Source organism: Galeopterus variegatus, unplaced genomic scaffold (genome assembly GCF_000696425.1).
Source record: "Galeopterus variegatus unplaced genomic scaffold, G_variegatus-3.0.2 Scaffold15278, whole genome shotgun sequence".
NCBI lineage: Eukaryota > Metazoa > Chordata > Mammalia > Dermoptera > Cynocephalidae > Galeopterus > Galeopterus variegatus.
Window position 1 is genome coordinate 10,349 of NW_007741389.1, and position 9,407 is coordinate 19,755.

General features: G+C 51.1%; 1 long non-coding RNA gene across 1 annotated transcript; it reads right to left on the minus strand.

Moving 5' to 3' along the window:
- Positions 1 to 6,832: 6,832 nt before the first annotated feature.
- On the minus strand, positions 6,833 to 9,167 carry LOC103582215. Its single transcript, XR_549737.1, has 2 exons — positions 9,117 to 9,167; positions 6,833 to 7,121 (listed from the first exon to the last, which is right to left on the minus strand). It is a non-coding gene; the product is annotated as an uncharacterized LOC103582215 (long non-coding RNA).
- Between the last annotated feature and the right edge of the window lie 240 nt (positions 9,168 to 9,407).

The window sequence follows — 9,407 nt, forward strand, 5'->3', positions numbered from 1 at the left end:
TCCACGCTAGTACTATGCAATACATCAATAGGCACCCCCAAAATATATGTGTATGCTATATATTTGAATGGACACAAATGATTAAATATATACATGCATTTATTACTAGTGGATGTTCTTTTGTCTCATGCACACTTTGATTCCTGTCGAGCCATAGTGAAAAACCATTAAAATACCACATAAAACAGCTCCCACTTTTCGTGGAACTTCCAGGTTCAGGCACTCCAAATCAACGCTGTGATCCACACGTGGCTGTTCTGATAGCTGCCGTTTCTAGTCTTGTCCTCCATTTACACTCAAGAAATGCAAAGACATTTCTTCTCCACCTTGACCAGCATTTCTTAACCGGGAGTTCATGGATGGGCTTGTGGGGTCCATGATCCTCTGAAACATACAAAAAAGATTTGCATTAAGTTCATGTGAGTGTTCTGGGGATTAAGTGCAGGGCTTTCATCAGGGCAGGGATGGAGTGAGATGTGATCCTATGCAAAAAGAAATGAAGACAAACTGGCTTATCCCAAAAAGAATACTGATGCAAGACCAATTAAAAGTATATAAAATTCCAAAGTGGATTATTACATAAAGGATCTTTGGATATATTGTTTTCACATAATTTTAGAAAGCTAATTTGAAGAAACCCCATCAGACATCACTCTCCTTTAAACAGAGGCCTACACCATGAACCTACATTCACATTTCTCTCTCTCTCTCTCTCTCTCTCTCTCTCTCTCTCTCTCTCTCTCACACACACACACACACACACACACACACACACACACACACACACACACACACACACGGTGCCCAGTGCCACAGAGTAGCAGAGCAGGGAGGCACTGGTGTCTCTGCAGCCTCCTGTCCTCAGAAGTGTGTGGGTCTTTCCAAGTGTCTCACCAGCATAGCTTTAGGCTGGCTGGGTGTTCAGAGTTTGCAGGTGAAACAAAGGAAAGGAAAATGTCTTGCCCTGAGACACACAGTAAGGATGGTCCACCAACCTGCAAGAAGCAGGTCACACCATCAGGATGACTGCTGAGCAGCTGTAAAGCAACAGACGGCAACTTCCCAGTGGGAGCTGTGCAGAATCGGGGCTTCCCCCCTCAGAGATGCAGGTCTGGGATCCGGCTGCAGTGGGAAGCAGTATGATAGGCATACAAACACTGTTTGCAATCAAAGGCAAGAGGGAGATGCAAAGACTTTCCCACTTTCAAACAACTTTAGAAGAAAGGCTGTGCTGTGAAATGTGCTTAACATCATTTCCATATAGACTGCACCATTGGGTCGCACACAGCTCTAGACCTTCATTCAGCTACCACAACTACCACTACAACTATTGACTATGATTACTAATATATTTACTATTTTACTTTCCTGGTTTGTTTTCGTGTTTATACAGTAGTCAAACACCCTGTACAGGAGGCTTAGGGAGAGGATGCAGAAGTGGGTACCCAAGCATATCGTGACATGGATAAATTAACCCAGTTTCTAAACTCCAGTGACTTCACTAAGACCACCTGCCTGCGTGTTAGAGATGATGATCCCAGAATGTTCTGCTTGTCTCCTGACTCATCCTCATGTCCAGCTCAACAGATGTATGCTATACGAAGTTATTACGTCTACCTGGGGATTGTAGCTATTACATAAACCAACATAAACAAGCCTCCCAAATCCAGCTACTGAGGATTCTCTGGCCACACAGCAGACAGCTCCAAACCTTCTTTTTTTTTCCTTTTTGTCTTTTTTCATGACTGGTAACGGGATCGCAACCCTCGGTGTCGCGCCCGCACCGCGCTCAACCAGTGAGCAGACTGGTCTCTATACGGGATCAGAACCCTCGGCGGGAGCGCCGCCGCTCTCCCAAGCGCCGCACTCTACCGAGTGCACCACCGGGCCGGCCCAATATATTTTCTTGATAAAACTTACTATGGGAGGGATCTGATGAGATGCAGAATTGGTAGGAATGAATGAATGAAAAAAGAGAAGAGGAAAAAAGAACAGGAGGAGAGGGGTGGGGAGGGGAACACAAAAGCCAGTTCTATAGACAATAAACCCTGTTGCCTTGAAAGCATCGGCAAATCCTGGAACGGAGTGGGGATTGAAGGACCAGCCCAGAGGAACAAAAGCGGGGAATAAAGAAGGTGACAAGTGGGAAAAAAGAGTGAGGAGAAATAAGGACTGGCAAGAGCAAAGGAAACGTGCAGAGCGAATCCTCCAGAGAAGCAAGGGCTTTTCCTAACTTTGAGAACAGTCCTTTTACTGCACTTAATTAATCATAAAACAGGAACATAAATGTTTAAATGTACAGAAATACAGTCATACGCAACAAAAATGAGAACACATAAATTTAACATAGGATTGTCATCCTAGCACTGTCTGAGGACACAGGACGACACCATCTCCATTTCAACTCCTCCAGCCATGAACAAGTTCCTCATAATGAAGCTCTCTTTTAGCTCCGGCTAAAATCAATGAGTGAAATGCAGAGGGTAGGAGAAAAAATGCTCCAGAGAGAGAGGGGAGGGAAGACAGAAGAGCAAGCAGCACAGCAACAGGGACAACTTCGTTCTCACGTGCCAGGGCCCTGCAGCCGGGAAACCCTGTGACACGCCCAACTCCAGGCTCTCCTGCAACTCCAGACAATCTCATGTTCTCTGGATCTGTCCACTAAGAGACTGTGACAGTTGACGGATTCAAAATGCTACAGCATGAAAGAACAAAACTGTAAATAGAGTCCCCAGGCCCTGTTTCTGAAATCTCGGGTCTCTATGAAAGCAGGGCCTGGGATGAATGGGCAGAGGCAGAGAACACACCCATGAATGACAAAACCTCTCCCCTCTGTCAACTATAAAAACCATCTGGATTTCCCCGTCTTCCTGCCCCAAGCCTTCTGCTGCCAGTATCTAGACATTTTGATCACTTGGTGTGAATCGACAGTGACTCAGGCCTGGGCTTGGGGGGTCAGGGAGGGGGTGGAGACTGAAGAATCATCACGTGACAGCCTCCAACTGACCTTGTTCTCCGACTTCCCCTTCTGATGATCTGTCCTGGGTGTGGTAACTGAGGTTTTGGGGGCTGGAGAGGGGTGCATCTTGCAGTTGGCCTTCATGATGCTTTGGTCTCTGCAGTGCTGGTGTTCTCTCTGCATCCTTGCTGGATGCAAAATTCCCCGAGACCTGAGCCTCGTCTTGTGTCCCAGCTCCCTGCCAGGGGCCTGCTCACACCACACATGTCACTGGTGCTGCCCCAGACTGACTGGTCAAATGAACCTCTAGTACCTCTTTTCATCTCCCCAGTCATCTGTTTCCTCCCCTGCCTGCTCTGGTACACACAAGCTCCATGCTACTGGACTTGTGTGACGAGCAGTCCTCTCCTTTATGTAGCCCCACTCCAAGTACCACTTCTAAAGGGTTTTTCATGCATCTGAACCCCAAACCTGTTCTACTGGCCAGTACAGATACCCTTCCCATCTGCCTGCTATTGGGTCTAGCACAGAGACACTGCAGAGGAAAAGCTGGTGAATGGTTTCTGCTTCTCTAAAGTCCGCAGGGTTCCATAATTGTTCTTTGGAAGCTGTAACATTGTTACAGAAACAGATCCCAGTGAACACCAGGCAGAGAGACTTTTCCCTTGTCAGGAATCCTGCCCCAGCCAGTTTCCAGGCTCACCAGTGTGGCTCTCTGTGCCCTCTGATCCTGTGGGGCCCAGTAGGGGAGAACACGTTCCTGCACCAGGGAAATCTGCATCCTCCCTTGCAGCTCCCAATTTCCTGTCTTCTGCTTTTATTTCCCAGGACTGTGAGAGAGCATCCAAAATATGATTTTATCAGTGCCCGGAATTCAGACTCAGTGTGTTACCTGACACACTCAGGTTTCCTTTGTGCCATTCCCGAGGAGTTCTATTATTGTAACCACATCTGTTATCCTTGATAACCCCCAAACTGACAGGAATACACTGTGTCTTACCCCAAGAAGCTCAGAGGACCACACTTGCAGCCTAATGCTACCCACGGCATGTGGAAGAGCACAAGAGACGCTTTCCCTGACAACTGCCTGGCTGCTCCCTGCTTGTCAGTCAGTAGGTAGATGCTCACGGGCCTTGTAATTGGGCCACAGTGACCTGAGAGGGGTCAAGACTAATATCTGAGAGGGTACAGTCACCTCTTACTAGCCACACATGCATGTCCGCTGTCCCCTGAAGGGGCTGGGGGGCTCCTGAGCTACCCGCTGACTGTCTACAATTGCAGTGCTGAGTGATAGAGTTCAATTCGTAAATCTAATTCCCAAAGATTCTAAAGCCACATCTAAGTTCATCAGCAGAGTACAGTCATCAATTAATGGTGTCTGTACTTGAGAGTGAGGAGCAGGACTTCATCAGCAGCCCTTAGTGCCAGCAAGTGAGGCACTAGTGTCTATGCTCTGAGATCACTCTATGGGGACCAGGATCCTGCCAGGATCTGGTCAACTGATTGCAAAATGGCCTCAATCCTTTCCCTTTCCTCACCCACTATCCTTTCAAGTGGAGTCCACTTCTTCACCCCTGGAATCTGGTCTGGCCTTGCAGTGAGAAGGACAGTGGCCAGTTCTGAAGGCTTGTGGCCCTCCACATGCTCCACTGGAGTGCTGTGTCTGTCACAAGAACAAGGCCACACATGTCTGCTGAAGACTGAGAGACCACATGCAGCAAGGCCAGGTCATCCCACCTGTGGCATCTGAGACCAGCCATTCCCCAGCTGAGCCAGCCAGTGGCTGCAGACACACGTGAACCCTGCAGAAGAGCTGCCAGTGAGCTCAATGGAAATGCATTGTTTGGTGCCACTGGACTTTGTGTTTTTGTTTGCTTGTCTTACACAGCATTATGATAACAGTAGATAATGGATAAAAAATTAGCAATAGATTGCATCCTGAAGAATCCAGCCATAACTGCTGACGATGACCGTAAGATTTTTTTTTTTAAACACTCTTGGCATAGCTGATTCAGTCCAAGGCTAGTGCTTCTCTATCTGTGGTGAAGGACCAGCTACTTTTTTACATGTTACTTTATATATTTTTACATTTTATTTGAAATAATGGCAGATTTACAAGAAGTTGAAGAAAATAGAATAGTACAGAGGATACAGGAGTCGCTCAGTTTTCTGGGCTCGGGTTTCAGGACACGTCTCTGGGTTTGCAGCCACTCCCTGAGGTCTCAGGCCCCCTCCTCTGAGCTCTCCACTGGGGGAAAGTTACTGTTGCCAGTTAGACCTGTTTTCAGCCCCAACCCGGGGAAAACGAGACCACAGGGGCTGCCTATGCAAATCCAGCGGCTGGCATGCTCGATAGAGAGCATGGAATACTATTGAATACGCCTGGTGCATGTAACTGGGAACCATCCCCTTAACTGAATGTTTGTCACATAAACTATAAAAGTCAAATCCCAGCTGAAGGCAGGTCGCAGCTCACTGTCCTGGAGGCCACGGCTGAGGTGTGTATATTTCACTTTGTATCTAACTTGCTTTCAGCAGCAGCTGCTCATTCTCCGGAGCCAGCCTGCCCTTTGTACTGAATGTTAAGGTGTTTTTCTTCCTTCTGTGTTGGACTTGATGTCTGTACTGAGCTTACTTGTGTGTTAGACTTGGTGTGGGCCTGCTCAGTCTCTGGAGCATGCCGCACCCTGTGCAACCTGCATTTCTTATCTGTCACATTAAATTAGTTCTCACCATCTACTCTGGCTCTGCCCTTGAATCCTTTCCTGGGGCAGAGTCGCGAACCTGGACAGAGGACTGGGTGTGTTGAGGCCGACTACCGGGCCCCCTGGACCCTACCTCTGACATCAAGACCATGTGGTGTTTGTCCTTCTGGGCCTGACTCCCTTCACTGCACATCAAGAACCCCCTTCATACCCAATCAGTAAGAGGAGGAAGATGGATAAAAAGAATGGACGAGATGAGAAAATACTAGTAGGACAAGAACGTGTCACCCTTCTGATCTGTGTGAGAGGAGACCCTCAGGGAGTTCATTTGTTTATGTAATGGTGACATCCGTGAGGATGGCATCACCAAGTCCAGTATTCACCAGCTGGGAGCCCGGATAGGTCTCTGCATATGTCAGCAAGGGTACAGGTGGGGTCACTTGGGGTCACGGACAGGGTCTTAGAGCAGAAACCAGGGACGACAGGTGTGCACACACACACACACACACAAGCACACAAGCACGCATGTGCACACGCACATGTGCGAGGTCTCAGTCTGCTCCTGGGTCAGCGCCCCCACCCCCACCAGCCAGACGAGCTGCTGACTCTGACTCCACCACGCTTCCCTCCCTGTCCTTTCCCTTGGCCGGTGGTCAGCAGCATCCATTGTGACCTGCCCCCACACAGGCTCAGGATGTGAGGGTACCGGATGCCAGGAGCAGGAATAGAGAGGAAGAGGAGGAGGAAAAGAGGGAAGGAAGCTCCTCCAGAGCCCAATCAGCCCAGAAATAGAGGTGACTATAGATCATCCCAGGGACGCTTTACACAGATTGTCATTGCCTGTCCCATACTCACCTGGCACCGTAATCCTTTACTTCCTCACCAATCCTCCCTGCGCCCTTGCCAGGCAAAGGTTGAATCACAGTAAATCACCTGATGCCCTTGACCCTGGTGTCAGCTGAGAGTGGGAGGCTGTGGGCCTGTGGCCTCTAATGAGGTATGTGGGAACCTGGGCTCTGGGTGGCCATCGGCCTGCTGAGGACCTTGCCAGGGGGAGGCCAGGAGAAGCTGGTCTGTGGCCTGGGCTGCAAGACCCTGACCTTTCTCCTGCCCCAGAGTGTCCTGTGCTTCCTACAGAGGTCTGGGAGCCACAGAAACAGGCACGTTGTAACTGATAACAATTTATTTTGTGGGTTCCTACAAAATAGGAGAGGTGGGCTCAAGCCCTCAGTGAGCCATCAGTGGGCAAGACAGGGCCTGGTAATGGGGCTACAGTGGGGGTGAAGGACTGGGCCTGTTCTGTGGCCCTACGGGTGGCCACAGCTGATGGACAAGTGGCACGGACCCAGCACTCTTGTTGGTAACTGACTTTGGGGAACCATGGGGCCCCAAAGTCCACATCACAGGGGAGGTTTGGCAGCGAGCTCCACTGCAGGAGTTTCCATATTACTAGTGGCCTGTCTTGGACTGGGGACAGAGACGGTGGGCCAGAGATGACCTGCCCCCACACAGGCTCAGGATGTGAGGGTACCGGATGCCAGGAGCAGGAATAGAGAGGAAGAGGAGGAGGAAAAGAGGGAAGGAAGCTCCTCCAGAGCCCAATCAGCCCAGAAATAGAGGTGACTATAGATCATCCCAGGGACGCTTTACACAGATTGTCATTGCCTGTCCCATACTCACCTGGCACCGTAATCCTTTACTTCCTCACCAATCCTCCCTGCACCCTTGCCAGGCAAAGGTTGAATCACAGTAAATCACCTGATGCCCTTGACCCTGGTGTCTAGCTGAGAGAGGGAGGCTGTGGGCCTGTGGCCTCTAATGAGGTATGGGGGAATCTGGGCTCTGGGTGGCCATCAGCCTGCTGAGGACCTTGACAGGGGGAGGCCAGGAGAAGCTGGTCTGTGGCCTGGGCTGCAAGACCCTGACCTTTCTCCTGCCCCAGAGTGTCCTGTGCTTCCTACAGACCTCTGGGAGCCACAGAAACAGGCACGTTATAACTGACAACAATTTATTTTGTGGGTTCCTACAAAATAGGAGAGGTGGGCTCAAGCCCTCNAAGCTGGTCTGTGGCCTGGGCTGTGCCACCCTGTCCACTCTCCTGCCCCAGAGTGTCCTGCACTTCCTACAGAGCTCTGGGAACTGCAAAAACAGGCACATTGCAACCACTACCAATTTATTTTGTAGTGACCAACAAGGAAAGGTGGGCTTGAGGCCAAAGGGCTTCTCTTGTCCCAGGAGAGAGTCCTTCCTAGGTGACTGTGAAGCTGACTTGGGACTCGGATCCCCACCTTGCAGTCTTCTAGCTCTGCGTGGGGCAGCATTTCCTGAGTTTTCCCTTGCCAGGCAAAGGTTGAATCACAGTAAATCACCTGATGCCCTTGACCCTGGTGTCAGCTGAGAGTGGGAGGCTGTGGGCCTGTGGCCTCTAATGAGGTATGTGGGAACCTGGGCTCTGGGTGGGTCTTAGAGCAGAAACCAGGGACGACAGGTGTGCACACACACACGTGCACACAAGCACGCATGTGCACACGCACATGTGCGAGGTCTCAGTCTGCTCCTGGGTCAGCGCCCCCACCCCCACCAGCCAGACGAGCTGCTGACTCTGACTCCACCACGCTTCCCTCCCTGTCCTTTCCCTTGGCCGGTGTTCAGCAGCATCCATTGTGACCTGCCCCCACACAGGCTCAGGATGTGAGGGTACCGGATGCCAGGAGCAGGAATAGAGAGGAAGAGGAGGAGGAAAAGAGGGAAGGAAGCTCCTCCAGAGCCCAATCAGCCCAGAAATAGAGGTGACTATAGATCATCCCAGGGACGCTTTACACAGATTGTCATTGCCTGTCCCATACTCACCTGGCACCGTAATCCTTTACTTCCTCACCAATCCTCCCTGCGCCCTTGCCAGGCAAAGGTTGAATCACAGTAAATCACCTGATGCCCTTGACCCTGGTGTCAGCTGAGAGTGGGAGGCTGTGGGCCTGTGGCCTCTAATGAGGTATGTGGGAACCTGGGCTCTGGGTGGCCATCGGCCTGCTGAGGACCTTGCCAGGGGGAGGCCAGGAGAAGCTGGTCTGTGGCCTGGGCTGCAAGACCCTGACCTTTCTCCTGCCCCAGAGTGTCCTGTGCTTCCTACAGAGGTCTGGGAGCCACAGAAACAGGCACGTTGTAACTGATAACAATTTATTTTGTGGGTTCCTACAAAATAGGAGAGGTGGGCTCAAGCCCTCAGTGAGCCATCAGTGGGCAAGACAGGGCCTGGTAATGGGGCTACAGTGGGGGTGAAGGACTGGGCCTGTTCTGTGGCCCTACGGGTGGCCACAGCTGATGGACAAGTGGCACGGACCCAGCACTCTTGTTGGTAACTGACTTTGGGGAACCATGGGGCCCCAAAGTCCACATCACAGGGGAGGTTTGGCAGCGAGCTCCACTGCAGGAGTTTCCATATTACTAGTGGCCTGTCCTGGACTGGGGCCCTAGGGGTGGCCACAGCTGATGGACAAGTGGCATGGACCCAGCACTCTTGTTGGTAACTGACTTTGGGGAACCATGGGGCCCCAAAGTCCACATCACAGGGGAGGTTTGGCAGCGAGCTCCACTGCAGGAGTTTCCAGATTACTGTTGGCCTGTCCTGGACTGGGGACAGAGACGGTGGGCCAGAGAGGGCCAGTCCGAGATCTCGGCGGTGAGTCTCCACGCTTCGGGAGGCCAGCCGAGGCCCGGGTCCTGAGGACACCAGATCCAGGCCC